Source organism: Alligator mississippiensis, chromosome 11, assembly GCF_030867095.1.
Source record: "Alligator mississippiensis isolate rAllMis1 chromosome 11, rAllMis1, whole genome shotgun sequence".
Taxonomy (NCBI): Eukaryota; Metazoa; Chordata; order Crocodylia; family Alligatoridae; genus Alligator; species Alligator mississippiensis.
The window spans coordinates 60,071,508-60,094,023 of record NC_081834.1 but is presented as its reverse complement, the minus strand read 5'-3'; the positions used below and the strand labels follow the sequence as shown (position 1 = coordinate 60,094,023).

The 22,516-nt window shown below is 57.1% G+C and overlaps 2 non-coding genes across 2 annotated transcripts; both read right to left on the bottom strand.

The window, feature by feature from the left end:
- Positions 1-9,841: 9,841 nt before the first annotated feature.
- On the bottom strand, positions 9,842-9,914 carry TRNAR-UCU (transfer RNA arginine (anticodon UCU)). Its single transcript has one exon. It is a non-coding gene; the product is annotated as a tRNA-Arg (tRNA).
- A 4,086-nt stretch (positions 9,915-14,000) lies between these two features.
- TRNAT-UGU (transfer RNA threonine (anticodon UGU)) lies at positions 14,001-14,074 on the bottom strand. The gene has a single exon. It is a non-coding gene; the product is annotated as a tRNA-Thr (tRNA).
- Between the last annotated feature and the right edge of the window lie 8,442 nt (positions 14,075-22,516).

The window sequence follows — 22,516 nt, the reverse complement described above, 5'->3', positions numbered from 1 at the left end:
ACAGGTTTTTTGGTGTGTTTCGGGTGATTGCTGGTTCTGTGCAGATATGTGTGTTGGTCTGTGGGTTTCTTGTATACTGTGGTCTGTATTTTACCCTTCTGGATACTGACCATTGTGTCTAAAAAGGGGATGTTGGTGCTGGAGTATTCTAGGGAAAGTCGGATGGAGGGATGGTGACTGTTGAATTTCTGGTGGAACTCAATTAGAGATTGCAGGTTTTCAGTCCAAATGATGAAGATGTCATCGATCTATCGGAAGTACAGCAAGGGTTTGATGGTGCAGTTCTTGAGGAAGTCTTCTTCCAGGTGGCTCATAAAAAGGTTGGCATACTGTGGGGCCATTTTAGTGCCCATAGCTGTTCCCATCATCTGGAGGAAGTGTTGATTATTAAAAGTGAAATTGTTGCGTGTGAGGATGAAGTGTATAAGCTCAGTGATATCTTTGGGTCTGAGGAAGAAGAGAGGCTCTAGTAATATATCTGATAGAGCGGGAGGTTTCATGTCTTTGCCAGTCTGTCTTTTCCCCTGGGGCTCCCTGTAGGATCGTGTGGGTCTATTCATCGGCCTAGAGTAGGTCTATGGAGGTGTCTGGTTAGTTTTACCTCGTCCTCCCCAAGTGTCAGCGGACATCACATCTTTAACAAGCTGAGCCCCCAACCCCGCGCAAAGAGAAACAGAAGCAAACCCGATCCAAGCCCTGGACAGTATTTGTACACAGATTTTACCTGCTCCAAATTCACGCTGGAGCCCAGATCGCTCGGGCTCTGCTCTTGAGCATATTGGTCAGGCTTAAACAAGCGTACAGCACAGCTCTCCAGTGCGTTCGTAACTGGGACATTCGGTTACAACAGGAACTATCCAGGCAAAAAAAGACAGGTGGCAATACAACCGTAGTCAAGTCTCAAGAAAACGAGCAGCTCCCATCCACGCTGCACGTGTACAAAACAGCATAAAGCAATGACGTGTACAAGTCTACTCTTCTTAACTTTCTGAAAACTACAATGAACACTGGTTTCTTTAGTGTGATACCTGGCATTGTTTTTGCCTGCAGCAGTTATCAGTCCCTGCCGGCACACTCGATGTGGCGATGCGGAGTACTCCAGATAAATGTCCGTCTGCCCAAAGTGATCTTGATTTTGTTTTTATGTTCTTCAGTCTTGAGAACAGCTGCTCCCAGCAATACGTGCTGCCAAACAGGGCAATGAACCGAAGTGCATGACTGAATAGATCTGGGAAAGAGTGCCACGTAACACATTGACTATAACATGTCAGTAGGTCCTGTTTGGCAAAAGCTCTCCTCAAGGCACTGTTATTTGGGATGTCAATTAGTGCCATTTGGATCGTGCCAGGAGCATCAGTGGCATCCGCTCCAAATGCATCTGCAAACAGGTCCAGCTCGTCGCTGCGTTCCCTGAAATCCGCACGTCTTTGTTTGAATTCGTCCAGCGGACGGCCGATCGGTGCAGAAAACTTGTCATGGGTCACAGTCCCAGCACATCCCATTAACGGTATTGTGAGATGGGTGACATTCTTCTTATTCAACTGTTTCTGAAACAACTGCAGCTTGTGAATGAAGGCTTGGACGTGTGGATTGACTGTTTATCAGTAAATCTGCCCAAGCCATCTTTCACAAATTCTCCATCGGACAGTGGTTTCCCTCTCTTAGCTATTGCCTCGGATATCAGGAGACGGATCGTGGTCGCTGCCTCCGACCTCTGCCTCACAGCTCTGAAAGCAGACGGCTGCCTGGTCATGCTCCGTGTTAGAGACTTCACCCGAGCAAGTCTACTGCGCCCCACCGCGCTGCCACATTTCTTTGTGTGTTTTGTAGAATAACGGCGCTCCACGTTGTCCTCCTTGCCGACAGCCACTTTCTCTTGGCAAATCAGACACAGGATGTTCCCGTTTTGTTCAACAACACAAAAATCAGCGGTCCAACTATCCCTGAAAACTCGACATTCTGCATCAATTTTCGTTTCCTCTGATTCGCCATTTTTTGAGCGTAGCGTAGGCCCTGTGGCTAATAGAGCCAAACTTAATTTTAGTCATAGAAAAACGAGTTTGGCAGAGACAGGTGAAGTTAAAAACAACTCACCAATTCAAAATCGCCATTTTATTACAATGTAATGATACTGTGGTGTCGACATGGACCCCCACCCATCAGGTATAGTCATAATATGTACGGCACAGCCTGACACGTGCAGGTGCTGCCATCATATGCCAAGTGCACCTCAAATGCCGATGGGGAGTCAGGGCAGGACTAGGACTTTTGTCTCCTCGGGCCAGTCCCGGTGTCTCTGTGTCATGGCTGGGGCAGCCCAGCCATTACTGGGTTTGGGTCCCACATGGGCAGCGCTGTCAGCTAGCCCCACAGGCCAGTCAGTTATTATAACCCAAGACAAAGACCCCTTTACACCCTCTGTCCTGGGCCGGCCAGAGAGACCCTGCCTGTGCGGCCCTACTGCCAGGTTCATGGTAGGGGCTGGTGGGCAGGGGCAGGCGGGGAGGGACCCACTCTGCATCCAGCCAGCCGCTGCCCCAGAGACCGAAGGGGAGAAATAAATGGCTTCATATCCCCATCCCTCTGCACTGGAGCCCCTCGCTTGTACGGCCCCGCTCACCGTGGTGCCCGGCCGCCCGCAGGGGAGATGAGCCCGGCCCCGAGGGGTGAGCAGCTCCCCCACCCGCCTGTCCCCAGCGAGGGACCTCAGGCCAGGGAAAATGGCTTGGCGGCCCGCGGGCCATATGTTGGACAAGCCAGATATATAGAATATATCTAATGTGTGTGTGACTGATGCTGCATCAATAAAGTTGCACTGTGTATTTATTTGGTCTGTAATTAGCAGGTAATTCTTATACCTTGCAATGGCTGTAATTTGGGATAAGTAGGTGCTCTCCACCTAAGGTGGAGTCTCCATCTCTTGATATCTTCAAATCAGGATGGGATGTCTTTCTGGTAAACGTGCTTTAATGAAACACAGGCGACTGAATTCGAGATAGGAGCGTCTGCTCGGGACAGCAGCCAAGGGAAGATGCCCCAAGTGGTGCTGCCCCGCACTTCGGCTGCCCGGGGCACGCGCAGAAAGGAGTACGGGAATTTCTGCCGCTGACTTCCGGCGGCGGGTGTGAGCTCGTGTCCTGGTGCGAGGACAGGGCAGACACGGCTCTTGGGGTGAATGTGATCTCTTTTATTGCACCAAATAAATAGGTGGGAAAATTCTTTGCAGACTTTCAGGCACAAACTGCCTTGGTGAGGCTGAGGATGCGTGTGCAGATGGCCTGTGCTGCTCCTGGGTGGAGCGGTGAAACAACACAGGCACACACAGCAGATATTTCACAGAAACCAACCTGGGGCCCAGCCTCTCCCCCAGGCTCGAAACAAGTCCCCAGCAGGACGTGGGCAAGCCGCAGGGGCTCGTCCAGCTCAGCGCTACCCACAGTCCCCGTGTCCTGCTTCCCCGAGGAGCAGGCAAGGACGAGCGGCATCACTGCTCCCCGAGGGAGAGCTCTGCTCATTCAGTGCCCAGGCGCTAGGACGGCCCAGGGAGGAGGGCGTGGGGGACTGGAGGCCTTGTCCTGCATCAGGAAAATACTCCAGCAATGGAGAGAGAGATCCAGATTGCAAGACTTGGCAGCCAGGAGGAGCAGACATGAGAAAACTCCCAGCAAGCTGCGGACCGGCACAGTCTGTGAACTGCTCCTTTGTGGCCAGGATGCTTAGGAAATAAGGGGGTTATTGTTAACATGATGGGCAACTATGTCCTCATAATGCTAATAAATATGAGTGCTAACTACCAACTAACTATACTAATTTGAAAGAATACTAACACTAATTCCTAGTACTGCTAATACTGCTGGCTATAGACACTAAAGAGAAACAATACAGATAATTGAATAAAAGGAACAAAAGACAAGTACGGCTACAATGAAATGCAACAGCCCACTAACTTGCCTCTTCTCCCCGTCCTGATTCTGCTCCCTCCACGTCACCCATTTCCCTAAGTACCGCAGGGCTTTGGTCACCATCTCCTGGCAAACCAGGTTTAAAGCCCTCCTCGCTAGGTTAGCCAGCTTATCTGCAACGTGACCTTCCCTCCTGTGTCTGGTGGATCCCAAGTCTCCCCAACAATGCATCTTCTGGAACAACATCCCATAGCTGAGGAAGCCAAAGCCCTGCTGGTGACACCACCTGCGAAACCATGCTCTGCTCTGCAAGATGCGTCCACTCCCTGTAAGGCCCTTCCCCTTGAGCTCAAGGATCAAGGACAAGACTACCTGAGCTCCTCACCCTTCAGCCTTGCACCCAGAGCCCGGGAGTCACTTGTGATCCTCTCAGGGTCTCCCTGGCAGCATCACTGGTGCCCGCAGGGATGAGCAGCGCGAGGGGTGGTAGGGGCAGCGTGGAGTCGTGGATGAGCACCGTGGAGTCAGAGCGCAGAGACAAAAGCAGAGCAGCAAGGAAGTGAACGGGCAATAAGGAGCAACCACTTTCACCTTGGCCACGAGGAGGAGGCTGAGTCCTAGCTCTGCCTCTTAAGGCTGCAGAGCCTGGGGCAGGTGGCCCTACCCATGGCTCAGCCTGCTCCGCAGGAGACCCCGTGTAGTCTGGTGACAGCAACTGGCTTGGACAGCCCCAAACCCCACTGCTGGGCATGGCTGCCTGATCCCTTACTGCCAAGACAGCGCCTGAATCCAACCCTGGGGCAAGGGGGCGCGAGTCCATCCAGCGGCCTTGTCGAATGGATGAGGAGACCCATCTCTCCGAAATATGGTACCAAGAGGGAGTCCTACGAACCCTGAGCAGAAAGACAGCTCCATGCTTTCCTGCTCTCTGTCACCAGCCAAAGCCCCAACCCCAACACCAATCCCAGCATGAGCTTCTCCAGCAACCTCAGGCAGGAGACCCTGGGCAAGCTGCTGCCAGGCAGTAGCTGGGAAAGCCCCCAAATACCCTGCGGAGGCCGACACCGCTGCTTTCCAAAATGTAAGCCTACGCGAGGGGGCCCAGGATTCATCCCACGTCCACTCAGCAGGGACTGGGCAAACTGCTCGTGTCCTGGGAACAGCCCTCGGACAACTCCCATTGCCAAGGGAAAAGAGCTTCAAACCTTCCTGTTCTCTGCCCAGCCTGAGCTCAGCTGTCTCCAGGAGCCCCCGGGCCGTGACCACAATATCTGCATCCCCAAACCTGGGGAAAGCCCAAAAGCCCACCACTGAGCTCAGCTGGGAGATCCCTTCCTGGCAACACGCACCCGGAGGAAGAGGAGCCCTCCACAGCCAAGCCTGACCCCACCTCTTTCAACCCAGACCCAACCCCGTGTGGGTGCCCAAGCTGCAGCCTCGTATGATTAGGATGGAGGAGGCTACCTACAGACGTCCTAAATAGCCCTCCAGGCATCCCACCAAGGCAGCTCTGAACTATCCCATTCCCTCACCCTAGCTCAGGCTAATCCAGCAGCCCCATGCAGCACACTGCCAACTACCTGACTGAAGGGACCTGCTTGCAAAGGCCTCAAACCCCGGGGCAGAGCCCCACCAGGAGGTCCGGAGATCCCCAAAGTGCCCTGGAGCAAGAGGATCCCTCCAATACCCAAGCCTCACCCCGCTGTGAGGAGCGCTCCCAAACCCAGCCAAGGTGGGGGCCCAGGGACCCTCCCACATGAATTACCTGAGCCAAACCTACCTACCTGTGTCCAAAATACGACTCCAGGCGGCTGACCCATCCCCAGCACAAACACAGCTCAACGCTTCCCACTGTCTACCCCTGCCCATCGCTCCTGCTGCTCCAACAGTTCCCGGCACACGTGTGTGAGAAGCGTGAGCAGAGGAAACGCTCGGCACTGCGGCACGGGGGGTGTAGCCCAGGAGTTAGTTGCCCAAAGCACAGGGGTAGTCCAGATCAGCTCCCCAAGGTGCTAGGTTTCGGAGGGGCCGGGGTGGGACTGGGTTGGAAGCCGTAGCCAAGTCAGGACAACCTGGGCTCAGACTGTGACCCAGACACAACGGCAGCCAAGGGCGAACCGGGAGCAGAAAAGCAAACCCAGAGGGAAAGGGCAAACCAGCCTGAGGAGCAGGGAACGCCCCGGGTCTGCCTGGAGTCAGGGCCAGGAGGCAAAACCCGAGCAGGAGGGACATGAAGGAGCCATGAGGAGCACGAACTCGCCTTGGCCTGGACGAGGAGACCGAGGCCTGGCTCTGGCTTTTACGGGCTGCAGAGGAGAGGCCGGGGCTGCTGCCTGTGGCTCCAGGGGACGGTGCCCGCACTGCCTCCCTGAGCCCAGCTGGCACCGCGGCCCTGCTGTGGACTGGCTGCAGGCGCCCCTTGTTCTGGGGATGCCGTGACCCCGTCTCTTCATGGCGACTGGCTGGGCCCAGGGTTTTGGCTTAGCCCCATGTCATGAAGTGTCTTGGACGCCCCAAAACAACATCATTGACCCCAGCGGGGGGATTTCTACCTGCCAAAATATCCCAGCAGAAAGAAAAGTCTTTCTGCACTGCCAATGACAAGGACAAAGACACCTCTAACCCTTTCCCTTTCTCTGCCCCTCACACCCACTCACACCTGGACCCCAGGCTGGAGACCTCGCCCCTGGGAGGGCATCAACCGTAACCCATGCCAGGCACCCGGCCTTGGCTCTTTCATGACAGGGGGTGCTGTAGACCTAGCCTCCAGCATGCCCCACCCCACAAGCCCCTGCATCTCAGCACTTGGTGAGGGGGCCTTTCATAATCAACTCCCGATACAGCCTTCTTGAATCGTGTGGCCCAAACCAGGACATAGTTCCCCAGGGGAGGCCTCAGCAATGCTGAACAGAGCAGGAGAATCACTCCCCATGATTTGCAGGTGACATTCCTGTTAATGCAACCCAGGAGGCTGCTGGCTCTTTTTGCAACAAGAGCACAGGGCTGGCTGACGCTCCGCTCAGGGCCCACTGTAACCCTTAGGCCCTCTGCAGCACTGCCACCCAGCCAGTCACTCCCCAGTCTGTATTTGTGCATGTGGTTCCTCCATCCCAAGCGCAGGGCTTGCACTTGATTTCACTGAACGTCACTGCAGAAGAGGTTCTGCTTCCGGGGCATGAGACATTCATGAGTGGTGCCTACTCTCATGCCCAGGCCCATATTCCCTCCCTTAAAGGATAATCATTTCTTTGCTAATACTTGGGATTTCTTGGTTTCCCTACCTGGAGCAGGGCTCCGGGGGCCACACTAGTGAGGGAATGGCAGGATCAAAAGCTCACATGTGACAGGACCAGAACACACTGTCATGCTTGGCCCTGTTGTGCCCCCCGTCCTACACCAGGCAAGAACAGCCCCTCACCCAGCTCTCATCCAGCCCCGAGAAGCAGCAGTTCTTGTGTTCTTGTGGAGGAGACGTCCGAGGAGGAGCAGACATTAGGTTTGGATGCTCTTTAATTAGGAAAACTGCAATCAAGCCTGCACAGCTGCGTCACTGCAGGAACTGATGAAGGTGCCAGGCCAGAACAGAGCATGGGACAAGGGGGCGCTTGAGGCGGCAGCCTGTACCCACCACAGAGCAGGCGCAGGCAGGCTCCTGGGGGCCAGGACTGGAGCACAGACCTGCAAGCAATGAGGGCCCATTCCAGGGGCATCGGGAACAGCTGCTGCTCCCTCTGCACCTGGAGGCTGCAGCCAAAGCCGTGGGGCAGACCAGCTCCTCGGTCTGTGGGCTGAGTGTGCGAGTCTGTCAGTCCAGTGGCGTGACCAGTGGGAGGAAAGTGCGAGCCAGCTCCAGGTGCAGGTTTAGAGGAGGCACCACAGTGGCAGCTCCTGGGGAGCCCACACTGCCACAGCAGCAGCCACGGCAAAAGGACACTGAGTGGTGGTGGCAGCAGGAGCAAGGGCCTTTGAATCTCTAGAGAAGGCAAGAAATGCACACACGTGCATGCATGCATGTGCTCTCTCACACACACACGCACACACACACACATGCAGACTCTCTCTGGCATCTCTGCCCAGGGTAGAAAAGTTTTCAGTTTTGCCTCAGTGACACTCCAACGCCGTGAGGGGTTTGGGGAAAGGTCAGGATGGGATGGCAGTCCCTCCACCCATCCCCATCTCTTCTCCTCTCAGTCACATTGATGCTTCCTCCTGGTGACCACATGCAGAACGATGATCCCAGGGACCAGGACTGGCAGCACTCCCAGCAGGACAAGCCCCTTGGTGCGGCAGTAGAACAGCGATGGGCACCTGGATAGCTCAATACACGTGTAGGAGTTAGGTCAGCTTGGAAACAAAAACCATGGAGGCAGCTGGAGCTCAGGCTCCAAAGCACTTGGCTCAGGCCAGGCCAGGGGCAGCATGGGGACTCCCAGGTGCTCAGTCATCAAATCCCTGCCTACGCTGCTGCTGTGTTCGGGGTCTGTAGGGCACACCCAGTGCGCGTGCGGCTGACACGAGCAGCACTGAGGTCAGGACGGAGCACAGCACCCAGCACCCGCTAGGCAGCCGCAAGTGCAGGACGCGTGGGAACAGCAGGCTGGCAAGCAAAGAGTGTCCTTCTGCAGCCCAGCTATGTGGGCGCTCTGGGGGCTCCCTGCTAAGAGCAGCATTTCCACACTGTGTAATGGAAACAGTCCTGGCCTGACAGCCCGTGTGAGCCAGAAAGAGGCCCTGGCAGGCCCTCAGCATGACGACACTGGGCTGAAATCCCTACAGGTGCAGAGGGATGTCCATGGAGGTGGTGGAGGCGGTCAATGCTGGTCATGAGGAGGATGGAGAGAGAACTGGAGGGCAGCAAGCAGCAAGGGGGAGATTAAGATTATTTTGAAAAACAAATTAATTTTGTCACAATCTTTTCATGATTCATGTTTGCTTGCTTGCTTGAACCCTGGCTGCCTGGCACCTTGAATGGTGCATATCCTGGTGCAGGGCAGGACCACTCAGCTCGGCTGTGTCTGATGCAGCTCCCAAACTCAGACGCTCCAAACAAGCTAAGGGTGCAGCAGAGGATTGTAGCCAGGACAAGCAGGGTCTGTAATGCCTCCTGACATTTGCCTGCCAAACGCACCCACCTGAGGCTTGTACAAAAAGGATGTGGCCAAGTTGGAGAGAGTAAACGGCTGTGGGACTGGGGGGCAGGATTTGTAAGGAGAGGCTAAGGGAACTGGGTGTATTGAGTTTGGAAAAGAGAAGACTGAGAAGGGATTTGATAGCAGCCTTTACCTACCTTGCAGACCAAGCCCTACGAGAAGAGACCAGGGCACCTGGACCTTTTCAGCCTCCGCAAGAGAAGGTTGAGAGGCGACCTTGTGGCTGCCTATAAATTCATCACGGGGGCACAGAAGGGAATTGGTGAGGCTTTACTCACCAAGGCGCCCCCGGGGGTTACAAGAAACAATGGCCACAAGCTAGCAGAGAGCAGATTTAGACTGGACATTAGGAAGAACTTCTTCACAGTTGGAGTGGCCAAGGTCTGGAACGGGCTCCCAAGGGAGGTGGTGCTCTCCCCTCCCCTGGGGGTCTTCAAGAGGAGGTTGGATAAGCATCTAGCTGGGGTCATCTAGACCCAGCACTCTTTCCTGCCTATGCAGGGGGTCGGACTCGATCATCTCTTGAGGTCCCTTTTGACCCTGACATCTATGAGTCTATACCTGCAGGGTGGTTTCAAGGAGCACGAAGCTGGACTGCTCTCAGTGGCCACATATGAAAGAAGAAGGCACAATAGGCTCAAAGTTGAGCAAGGGAGGGTTAAGTTGGATGTTAGTAAAACCTCCCTCCTTATGAGGGTGGTGAAGCACTGGAACTGGTTACTTAGAAGAAGCCTGTGAACATATGTTTACTGCCTTCTCATCTGCACCTTGGTTAAAGGTTAACAAGACCACCCCAGGAGGGACTTGAACCCACAATCCCTGGCTTAGAAGGCCAGTGCCTTATCCATTGGGCCACTGGGGTTTCTTGGTGCCCTTTTTTCCCAAGGATGGGCTTCCCTGCCTGCGCCCATGTGTTCTCAAAACAACGGTGGACAATGAATGCTTTTCTTCTGGCACTGCAGAAGGACTGCCATTTACTGGGTGACACCACAGATCCTGCATCCAGCCTCCCGTGTCACACGGTGCTAGACAGCGGATGCTGAAAGGCAGAGCAAACCGGGTCAGACCAGGGTATTTTGCGTGGTTCCTCTTCCACTTGCAGCCTCCAGTGTTTAGGGTCTAGGACGCTGTGATTCAGAGGCTGTCTGCTCTAGAAGCAGCTCCTGGGTGGCACCATGCTGTGCTGGACGGCAACGCGCTTCTCTTCAACCCCAGAAGCCAGGTTCCTCTCCTGCTCGCTGGCCACCTGCTCCTGCTCGCCCACCTCTGCTGCTCACATGCCTCCCTCTCCTGCTCTCCTGCTCCTGCCACCGGGTGCCAAGCCGGCAGGTTGGCCAGCCACTCCTCCATGACGGTGCCCAGCTGCCCAGCAGGAGGGTGCTGTCCTACGCCTGGTGCTGGTGGAGACGGTGCATTCAGAGGGTCTGGTCATCGGGGCACCATTCCTCATGCTGCATCCCCGGTGGCAGCTGGTGCCTCTCCCCCACGCACAGCTGCTGGACCTGCAGAGCGAGCACACTGTGGACACTTGTACATGTGTCACTACGGCAGTGTTGTTCTTGCACCATGATGTAGTACTTCCTTCTGCAAGTGTTACATCATGGCGCAGTAACAGCCCGTAGTATGCCATTACGTGTGGCACACTGTTATTTTTAGCAGAGTGCTATACCAGGGGAGCACGTCGCTGTGGTGACATGTTGTTGGTTATGTGCAGACACCTGCAGACGCTACATCACTGTAGTGTGTTGCTACGGCAACCTAGCGCCACATGTAGACATGCCCTGTAACAGGGGACTGTAAGGGGTTGCAGTGGAAAGGACTGTGACGTGAAGGTCAAGACGATTTGTGGGCAAAGGGGAAAGGGGCCAGAGGGAAGAGCTGCTTCCCGAGGGTCCCGGGCTGAGGAGGGTCAGGCCTCTCCTTGTGGGACTGCTCCAGGGAAAGGAGAGGCCAGGTTCAAAGCTTGGCCAGTTAGAGGAAGGGCATCCCTCATTGCCTGAGAAGGCAGGGAGGAGGAGAAGACAGAGCCTCTTTTTGAGAGACTGCAACCTCTCGGAGGTAATGGGCACTAGACCCAGGGACTGTGCACCACCCAGCCTTAGATCGGGGTCGTGCGTGTATAGGTGCCCAGGGACCATGGGAAGTTAGCCAGGCAGCCCCTGTCATGGGTGGCCACTGCACAAGCCCTCCATCCCCACTCCCTCCACGGGGCAGGTGGCCCGCTTGGCTCTTGTTGCAGGCAGCCTGCCTTCCTGATCTCCTCCCCCGGCCAGGCCAGGGCTGGCCCTTGGTACCACCTGCCAGGCTTGCCCTCGACCAACTCCTTCCCTTCTCCTCTGCACGCCAAGCACTTTGCTCCCATGGAGGAAGTCTCATGCCGCCCGGGGTCACAGGGACTAGGGCTCCCACTCATCTGGGACACCAAGGCGGTGATGCCCCTGTTCTCTCCCCGGTATGTCTCATCAGAAAGCTGGATGGGGCATTACCCCTGCTGTGCCCCAAGCGTTCCCCTACTGAGACTTCCCAGGTCATGCCACATGGAGCTGTTTGAGCACACGGAGGGGTGCCCAACCCTTATGCCCTCCTGCAATGGTGCCCCGGGTGCACATGAGAACCTGTTGCAGGGCTCTGCACTTCAGTGGTGCCCCGGGCAATCCCACACTTCCCCGCCATGTGCGTCACTGCCTGGAGGGCTGCTTCTGCCTGTGATACGAGGCCCTGACCCCGCAGTGGAGGTGGAGATCACCGGTGCCATCAGTGAGTTTCTCTGCACGTGACAGCAGGGGACAGCGAGGCCAGGCAGGGAGAGAAGAAGAGGGGAGGGCGAGGAGAGGATGGGAAGGGGGCCTGTGTGGGGCCCCTAGAGCCAGGCCTGCAGCCAGGTGTGGGCCTGTGAGGTGGCATGGGCACTGGTGGCCACAGTGCCCCCCACCCCTCGCAGCCATCCTCCACGCGATGGGCTTACCAGCTGGGCATGGCAGGTGGTCCTGGCAGGTGGCCTTGGCGCTTGGTGGTGGGGAGGTGGTCTGGCTGCTTGCGGGGTGCTGGGTGGCAGAGGCCCACCGCCTGCCACACGGCCACTGACCCCCTCCAGGAAGGAGCTGGAGCTGGAGCTGGCCATGGGCGGTGTCCTCCCTGGCCTGTCCTCTGTGCTCTGGCTGTGGGGAAGATGTCAACCCGGGCATCAGCACTGGATGAGGAAGCCAGGGGCAGGGAGGACACGGGACACGGGTGCTGCCGGCCTGAGGGCTCTTGTCTGAGTCTTCTCTGCAGGTCTGGTCTGGTGCGGGGCCTTTGGCAGACCTCCAGTGCTTGAATAGATATGCTGCCCGTGGCCTGGGTCCCTGCGAGTGAGGATGCTAGGTGGATCCTGCATGCAGGGCATGGTGCTGCAAGCTACTCTGGACCATCTCTTGTGCTAAGTGACCACCATTGGCAGCAGCCACGCAGCCTTCACTGCTCAGAGAAGAGCATTGGCCCACCTGCCCTGGCAGAACTGCCGCTGCACCTCGGCATTGCCCCAAATCACCAGAACGTCTGTGGTCTCTTCTGCTGCCCAGTTGGGGCCAAGGACCGAGCGTCTCAGGGGCAGGGAAGCTGCCATGTCCACGGGGTTCCTCTGCCAGGGACTTCAGGCAGATGCCCCACGAGGTCCCCACTGCAAGGCCAGGGGCTGGCTCCCGTGCTGGAGCCAGAACGTACCCGCACCACAGGGGCACAATGCCCAGGGGCCAGGGAGCAAGCAGCAGAGCCTCCTTGCTCCAGCCGGGCCTGTGCAGCACTGCTGCTGCCCAGACAGGCCCACCAAGGAAACCCCCACGAGCTGGAGGCAGGCAGAAGCTGGCCCCAGGGAGCTACAGCCAGGCAGGGGTGGCAGAGAAGCTGTCCTTGCCCCCTGTTTGGAGGGAGTCTCAGCCAGGGTGCTCTCGCGAGCATTAAATCTAGTACCTGCTGGTGACTGTACATGAGCCAGGAGGCTGCTCACACGCGCTGTGATTACAGCCAGCCGCCGCGTCTCGTAGCAGTGTCCCCGTGCTTCAAAATGGTGGCAGGGGCACTACAACTAAAGCTTGTTTGACGTATTGAAGTGTGGGGATGCTGATATATGAGACACTCCAGGTGCTTGAATTTGGGTGGCTTTTGGATCCACTTTAATTAAAGCACCTTCCCCCGCACCCTAGAGCATGTGTAAAAACTCTCTGTATCTTCAGGTATTAGAAAAATACACATTTCACTAATCAAACGTGCATTAGCCTAGTGCATGGTTTTACGGCCGTGCTTTAATGCACATCAGATGAATGCAATGCTCATTAAAGCATCTCATGTAGAAGTACCCAGAGGGTCCAAAGGAGTTGCCCAGGCACCAGCAAGACTCAGCCTCTCGTTCAGTTTCTCTCTCTCTCTCGGCCCATTTCTAGATGATTTTTCTCCTCGGTGGTTTCCTACCCATCCTTGATCTGTGACCCATTAAATGCATTTGGAAAGTCCAAATCAAAAACCCTATTTCAGAAAGGATGCCCCTGGAATCTGGATTGTGGCGCTCGGCGCGGCTCCTGGGATCTAGTTTCCTTTCACTTGGGCCTGGCCCAGACAACCAAAGAGGACCTTTAAAACATGAGATGGTCACTTGACAAGAAGAACAGCATTCAGAAACATGCATTTCCTATGATGAATAGGGGTTTATATTGCACAGGCCTGCAGTTGCACATAGAAACAAGGAAGAGATCTCATTTTTTCTGATTTTGCCCCACTCTAAACACTGCACGTATCCTGCAGGAGAACCCATTTCTTGTTCATTAGAGACAGGTTTAGATGCTGTAGCAAGAAGAGGGGTCTACCAAAGTCCCACGAAGCGGGAAGAAGGAACCAGGAAGCTACATATTGACACCAGGACCAATCCTGCTCCGAAGGTAGGAAATTGGGGCTTTGCAGTGAGCTATAAAGAGGTAGGTACTGCTGGGATTTGAACCCAGGCTCCCCTGTTTACAAGACAGGTGCTTTAACCAACTAAGCCACAGCGCCCATAGGATTAAGATTTGCACCCCCCTCCACATCTCACACCAGTGAAGAGCTGGCAGTTGCACACCCGCTCTCAGCAGGTCCCAGCCGTCTCCTTTGTATCATTGGTTCCCTCCGCACAGACCACTGCCCAAGATGCACGTTCCTGAATCCAATGTCCAAGGCCCGGGCAGAGTCCGCAGGAGTCCACGCGTGCTCCTGGTGTCATCCTCACGTCTGGTGCAAATGCCAGGGTAGCACTATTCAGTGACTTGATGAGAGACCAAGCGCTGGCTCCAACTTCACAGTAGCTCCAACTTCACAGGAGTGTGTCATCATCACAAAAGGCACCAGTAGCTTCCGCGCATTATTTGATAGTTTGATAAAATGATATGCCTGGTTCAGCAACAAAGGTTCAATCTGGTCATTGAGACAGCTGCGTGGGTTAATCCTCACTCAAGCAAGCCACTGCAGGCAGCGTGGAGGCTGCAGGAGGCAGTGGCTGCAGCAAAGCAGAGCCCGGCTCCCCCAACAACTGCTGCCTACCTGCTGGGGGCTCGGCTGGGGGTGAAGCCAGCTCCCCGCTGCTGGGCGTATTCCCGGGGGGCAAGAGGGACCCACACCTCTCAGATCTGTGTGAAACGGGGGTGGGCGCACCGTGGACCTGGGCGTTGGGTTGTGCCCCTGGCTGCAGCTGCGCGGGCAGGGAGTGCATCGCCAGGGCAGCGTGGAGCACGTGATGGCAAGGAGCTTCCCCGTGCTTGGTGGCTGCAGAGGCCCCGGGAGAGGGCAGCAGGAAAGGAGCCTGAACCTGCAGCAGGCAGCTGGCAGCACCCCTGCCCCCTGAGGCCGCACATTGTGGCCCCGACCCCACGCACTGCTCGGCTGGGCAGCAGCCCCCACCCCAGCCCTGCCTCCCTCCCCAGAGGGGCTTCAATCCCTGCCCCCAATTTACCTGCAGAGCTGCTCTCCACGCTGCCCGGGCCATGTGCATGTACATGCACCTAGTGCCCCTGCCTGACCGCCCTCCTCCTGGTCCCCCACCACAACCCTCTTGCGGGCCTGAAGTCTGTCAGCCTGCAGAGAGCTCTTTGCAAACATGCACGATCCATGGGTTTCTCCATTAAAATGAGAAATCCGTGTTTTCCTCAGGTACAGGGGGGAAAATCTGTGTTTTACTCCCTTTTCGGTGGGAAATGCAAAACCCCGATCCCGATACTCACCTGCTGGAGGTGCCCCAACTGCAAGCCTCTCCCCATGGGATGTGCTGCAGAGCTGCAGGACCGGGAGCAGGTGCTTCCTCAGCCTAGCTCCAGAAGCCAGGACACTGCTGGCAGCTCCGTGTTGCCCGGGAGGTGTCACACAGACGTTTTCCCTCAAGTCCAGGGGCTGCCCGGGCCCTGGCCGGGACCTCTCCTGCTGCCGCCTCCTTGGAGACCGTCCGGAAGCCCGAGGCTGGGTGGATTCAACGTCCCTGGCAGCAGGTCCCGGGCACTGCGAGAGCCGGCGAAGGGCTCCCTGCTCCGAGCCCCGCTTCCCACACACGGGGCCTGCAATGCCGCTTGCTTTGCCATGCCACGACGAGAAAGGCTAGCTCTGAGCTGGGCGAGCGGGCGCGGGGGAGCAAGCTCCTGCCCCTGCTGCAGGCTCCCAGCCACAGGGCACCTCAGCAATGCAAGCAGCTGCCCAGCATGTGGGTGGAGCAGCAGGGTGTGCAGGGGCCAGTGTCCTCCTCCCGGCGCCAGCGGCCCAGACGGACCCTGAGAGCATCGACATGGAGGCGAAGGGGCTGGGAGAACATGCGTGCACACCCTGCTCCACGCAGAGAAGAACTGGTTTCCTCCACCCTCCCAGAGCGCTCACAGTATCCCTCTATGCAGTGGTTCTCAGCCGGGGGACAGGGCACACCGAGGTGCCTTGACATCCTTGCAAGGATGCTGCAGTGTAACCTGCAGTGTCAGAACTGCTGGGTGTGCAAACACGATCCACAATTGAAACCCCGGCATTTCAGATGGGAACCCAGACTGCCAAAAACACTGGGACCCGTCGCGCTCTTTCTGACTTCTCTGCAACAGGAGAATTGCTCCAGTATTTTGTCTGTATTCCAAAAACGAGTGAAAAGCAAGAGCTGGCATTTGTGAGGGTGTCTGTGAGTCCAGCAAGGGCTGAGTGGAGCCCAACGAGAAGCGCCTTGAGGCTCAGGAGTACAGAAGTGCTGATCTAGGAGCTTCCCAAACAAGAGATTTTCTTATTATTATTACAAAATGATTCTGCACAATATTATCTTCATTATTTATGCAGGATGTTTAGGGGCTCTGAGATGAATCAAAGCATCCATTAATTCTGGGTGCCTAAATCAAGACTCCTTGAACTTGATTTTTTCCTATGTCCAGAAGGTAAAAAGTCTGTCTGACGCCTTGTGTCTAACAGGAAGGGGCCAGCAGTGTCCTGGCTTCTGCAGCCAGGCTGAGGAAGGCACCCTGCTGTCCCGCCACACAGTTCTCTAGTACATGGCATGGGGAGCAGGCTTGCACTTCAGGTGCCTCCAGCAGGAGATTATAATTCACTCTGCACAATCATGCAGCTCCTGCTCTTGTCACTGGGCAGGACTCAGACACCTCCAGAGCGGGATCCTTGGTTACCCAGGATGTGCCAGGCTCTCCATTCACTTCAGCGGGGAGTTCTAGCCTGCGCTAAGACATGCGGGGGCGTCCCATGTCTGTGCAGGGGACTGCAGAAAGGGGAGGAAAGTCCGCCCCGCTCCAAGGTGGTGACCGCGGCCCTGATGCTCTCACACCCGCTGCACGGGGTTGGAAACATCCCCAGGTACAGGAGCTCCCAGCCCTCCCAGCTCAGCCAGCGCTGCCCGGCCGGAGCGGGCAGGGAGCCCAAAGCTACGGCGCTGACAGGCACCCACAGGTCCCAGGGAAGGGGTCCCTGCCCTCCTCTGCCGGGCACTCCCCAATCCCAGTGCAGGGTTTTATCCCAGGAGCTGCCTGGACTCCCAGGGGCTTCAGCCCCGAGCCAGGCACGTGGAGCCAGAGGTCAGGGGCCGGAGCAGGGAGCTGTGTCCAAACCAGCTGCCTGCCAGTCATTGCCCCTGAGCCCAGGGCTTCCCTGCCCATGATCCCCAAATCTTCAGGAGGCTGGCGGCATGGGGGCATCCCCGGGGACACCGGCCTGTCTCCTGGAGAGCAGGAGGTTCAGGGGCAGACGGGTGCACAGGGGTGCCTTGAAGCCCATCTGATGACTGCTCCTGCTCAGTGCCAGGATGGACAGGCTGAGGCGGGTGCTGAGCAGGAGGACCACCAAGGTGCGCTTCGTGCCAGCAGATCACAGCGGGGGACTGGGCAGGAACATCTGGGCCCCCCCGGCCATGAAGAGGAGAGGCCCATCAAGGCGAGGACGTGGCTGTGCCCTGTGTGCTGGCGTAAAAAAACAGTATGTGCCAGCACCAAAGAAGAGCATTTGCAGCAGCCCACCACCTCCAGGTGCAAGTGGAGGTGGCCCTGGGTGCGCCTGGGCAGGCGGGAGCCCGGAGGAGAGGAGCGCCGGGCACAAGAGCCATGCAGCCTCCCGCCCGCGGCATGGAGCAGCCTGGAGCCCGGCCCTGCAGGCCCCCGGCAGGAGGCAGCCCCCTGCAGAGACGTGGAGGAGGGCCCAGCCTCCCTGGGGCTGGAGCGGAGCCCGTCCTGCACCAGCCCCAGCCCCAGTCCCAGCCCCAGCCTGAGCTGCAGCTCCTCCTCCGCAGACCCACACGGCTCCCTGGGGTCTGCGAGCCCCCCGGCCCCTGGCGCCAGCCGCACCGGTGAGGAGCCGCGCTGGGGCCACCCAGTCTTAGGGCCATTCACTCCAGGGGGCAAGGCAGACCCTGCGCAGGGCTGGGCAGGGGCATCCTGGCCAAGGCGAGGGGGCTGAGCCACACGACCTGCCGGTCCCCGTGCGTGGGGTGGCCTTGGTGGGGGTGGGTGATGGGGGAGGCAGGGTTACTTGTGGGGGCACAGGGACCTCCCAGGTCAGTGGGGCAGTCCAGTGTGCTCTCAGCCATGGTGGCCGTGAGGTTGCAGGGGCGGAGGAGCGGGATGGAGAGGGGCCTGGGAGATTTCTGCAGACAGGGGGCCCTTGGCTGGCGAGGGGAGCACGGCCCCATCTCTGCCCCCCACACTGCACCTGTCTTCCCCTCGGGGGCAAAGGACTCACCCCCCACTTTCCTTCCTGCTGCAGTGAGTCCCAGTCCGGCCACAGAGAAGATGCAGGACGAGGAAGACCAGGAGAGGGAAGAACAGGGGACACCGGAGGAAGCTGTGCTCAGTGTCACCCAGCGCCTCCAGGACCGCGGGAAGGTAGGAAACCCGTTCAGTCCTCTGTTCCCTCCCCAGGGGAGCCCATCCCGCTGACCCGGAGCTGCCAAGGGGAGACGCTCGCCCGCGGGCAGTTCTAGGGGAGGGTGTGTTTGTGAAGCCCCACCTGGGTCCCCTCCCGCCACAGACACTGCCCTGCTCCTCCCTGCGCCTGCCCAGGAGGAGACTCATGGCAGCAGCCTGGGGGTCCCAAGAGGCCTGAGTCCCACAGCGGGTTTGGGGGGGACAGGGAGGTCCCTGGCTCAAAGCCTCCCTTTACCCCGGTCCCGCTCCTGGTAGATGCAGCGCAGGAGGGACAGGCAGCGCCTGCTGCGGGAGCTCCTCACCCTGCAGGCAGCCGTGCAGCAGAGGGGATACGAGGCTGTGGAGCTGCAGGGGTGGAAAGCGTCCGTGCCAGAGAAGATCGTGGTGAGTAGGAGGAAGCACGGGATGGTGCGAGGAGAGGAGAAGAGAGGGGAAACGGTTTCTTGAGTCCAGGGTGGAGGGGAGAGATGGAGCTGGACCGGGGAGAGAAGGGCAGGCGCACCCGTCCCTGACATGAAGTGTCATTCTTGTAGCAAGATGCTGCCTTGTGTCACATCCCTCCACCCGTTCATCCGTCATGCTTCATCAGGGACCTGCGTTGGGACCGGCTGAATGGGAGAAGAGATCTGCAGGCGTCTAAAGTCACATCCTGAGGAAGACACAAGCATAGGCCGTCTCTGGAGCCTAAGCATCATTTCTGAGCAAAATCCAGCTCCTTATTGCACTGTCCCAGAGGTCTTTTGTGTCGGGAATGGAGAGATCTTGGCTAAAGCAAAAGTGCTGCTTTCACTGAGACACTCCTGGCTTGAAAAACCTGGACTGTCTCAGCACATAACATGACTTAAATATTGGGATCTTGTCCCAGCTTCAAGGTTTGTCTCAGGAAAAGACATACAGTCATACTGTGGCTGCCCCATAGGACATGTCACTGGGGCTGCACTGTCCTACTTGAGGTTGCCATTATTTCAGTGACTCCTGGGCCCTTCCCAGGGTCTCCTTGGAGTCCACTCTTTTCTACCATGTAGGTGAAAGGAAGGCCAAGCCATAGGGATGTTACAAGTGTCTGAAGGGAAGAAGGACAAGTTCTGCGCTAGGGACTGCGACCGCGTGAGACGTCCCAGTCCCTCAGCTGAACAGTGTGCTACTCCGGGTAAAATCGCCCTGCTCGGAAGCTCTGACTGGTGGGACTGTAATATGCTGGGAGTTCAGCATCAACCTTCTGGACACTCCTGCTTTGAACTACACTTATTTATTATTATAACCCTCTGAAATCACATCCATGTGGATGTTAACCTTTGCCCTCGGTACATGTGTGCAGAGTTTATACTTGCTCTGCTCTCACTTGACCCGTCCAGCCCTGCGGGGGGAAAGGAACCAAGAAAGCCTCCGGCTCCTCGTGGCAGAAAGAGGGCATCCCCAGTGCTGCAAAACTGCCACCAGCAATGGGCCCCTGCAGTGGAGGACAGGAGGGCTTTGGCCTGAAAGGGGCAGTGCACGGAAAACACAATAAGACACAACAGGCAGACATTACGCTTGAACCAGAATAAGTGATCAGAAACTGGTCTGTACGAATTACAGAAGAAAAGTTTGGCATCGTTGTTTAAAACGGAGGAAACTGGTCTAAGATTTGCACCCACTGGGAAGGGCGGTGGTGTGCTCTTCTTGCTACCAATCTAAGTTACACCGCTTAGAGAAAAAAACATAACTTAGATCAAATCCACCTTGACCTTTTTGAGTGTCTCTACTCGCCAGGGTCACCAAACCGGGAGCCTCCGTTGTCCGTTCAGATGCTGCAGGATCCATTGATTTATGCCATGATGTTACATAGGTCTCACCTGGCGCTTCCCACCAGCACATCCCAAAGGGCTGTCACAGCAGAGGCTGGGGCTGCTATCGCCCTACTCCACATGTAGAGGAAGGCACAGAGAGGTCACAACTGTTGAGCTGAGCACAGCTGTCCCCAATCCACATCCAGGGCTTCAGTCCTGGGCCCATGCTGCAAACTGTTGAGCAAGCCGGCTTTGTCTGAGGTTCAGGACCCCACTGGGGCTTCACGTCGCCCAGCTGAGCAGTGCTGCAGGCCCACAGCCAAACACCAGCTTGCTTGGCCTGGCTGGGGGTGTGCAGAGGGATCCTGACTGGGCCTGGGCTGAGCCCGCATGCTGCCACAGCAACTGACTTGGTGCAGCTCTGCGGGGGTCAAAGAGCTGGTGTTTCATCTGACCTTCTTCTCCTCCCCAGGGCCAGGAAAATCAGCAGGCTCTGCATGATGCCCAGGCTGAACAGTCGGATGTGAAGCAGGAGGCAAACCTGAGGCCCGCTTGCCGCATGCTCCTTGCAGAACAGGTGGTCAGAGACGGGTGGGTCATGGGTCCTCTTGGGAGAGGGACAATCACGCTAGGGTGAGAGCAGAGCTGGCCCCTGACCCTACTAACAGAGGAGGAGGCCAGCTTGACCCACAAACAACCTGGACAGCCCTCAGTTTACATCAGGGAGGACACGGGTCTCCGCTCCGTGCCCCATGGGCAGGTGGCCGTGCCCAAGACTGAGCTACAAGTCTGTGTCTCCCATTTCTCCCTCCTGCTTGTTGCAAAAAAGACAACAGTGTCCTGGGCTGCATTAACAGGAGTGTCATGTGTCCATCGAGGGAAATGACTCTTCCCCTCTATTCAGCGCTGGGGAGGCCTCACCAGGGACTTTCTGACCATGAAAGGCCAGACATTGGAGCAGGCTGCCTAGAGGAGCGGTGGCATCTCTGTGACGGGAAACTTAGAGAAGCAGGTTGGACGGACACTTGGCTGGGATGGGATACTCAGGGATGAGAGCGCCTGGATCAGGGGGCTGGACGAGATGACCTTGTGAGGCCCCTTCCAGTCCTCCTGTTCAATGATCCCATTTCCCTGGAGACACATCTGCTCACATGGAGCCCATCAGGTCCCCCAGTGAAGAATTTCCTATTTAACATGGATGGAAATCTCTTCCACATGGTTTGTGCTTTTTTAATTATTGCTTGAAGTTAGAGTTTCATGAGCATTATATGAAATGCCACATCCAGCCCCAGCCCCAGCCCCTTCCATGTATCCCACCCTGCGACCTGCTGTTAAGAAAGCTCCTGACGGACTCTCCTGCCTCTCCTGTTTAATCAGCATCTCCCCTCATGCTGCTCTCCTCGTGTCACCTCCACCCATCACAAGGCAGCTCCTGCCTTCTCTAGAGATGCTCCTGTCCTGGGCTGCAGACTGCCCAACCTGCTTGCTGGTCCCCAGTAAGGAGGCAGTCAGGCCCTCCCCTAGCCCTCTGCCATGTGCAGACAACACAGCCCTTCAGCAATGGCAGGTGTAGCATGGTGTCAGCTCCCCTTGTGCTCTCTGGCCTGCTCTGTCTTCCTGGACCTGGTCCTGGGGAAGACTCCAAGCAAGGTATCCTAGAGGGGACCCTGCCGCAGTGGTCAGGTGGGATGAACGGGGACCCTGATTTCTCGCCGTGACCCCAGTGACACCACTGCAAGAAGGAAAAGATGGCTGGATAGATCAGTGCCCTGCAGAACAGGGCCTGTGACCAGCCATGGCCTCTCCAGGGGAGTTCAAGCCCTGGCACCTCATGGGGACGTGCTCTGGTGAGATGCTCACGGCAGGACTGGTCCTGAGCACCCAGAGAGCAAGGGCAGGATGACCCGGACATATCCCAGGTCACCTTTGTATCCCATGGTGACATGAGCGGGGAAGAGGGCAGGCTTGGATCCCACAAGCTGCCACAGCGCTGAGGGACCGACCCCATGTCCTCACATTTACTGGGATCTCTGCATGTGTCAGGCCAGGGAGCTGGACCCCAGAGGTGAAAGCTCCCACCTGGACGGCACCTGCATAGAAATCCTGATGTGATCTGCCACCTGAAACCTGGCCTGACCCGGCCTGAGGAAGGGGTCAGACTCCTCTGGGAAGTGGAGGGGGAGAAAACCCTCAGGGCAGATGGGAAGCAATGACTAGGGGAACGTGCAGGATGACGTGCTAAAGCAAACCCAAGCACCTTCTCTTCTGTGAAGCCCTTATGTGAGCCCAGGGAAGGTTTCATCAGGATTTGC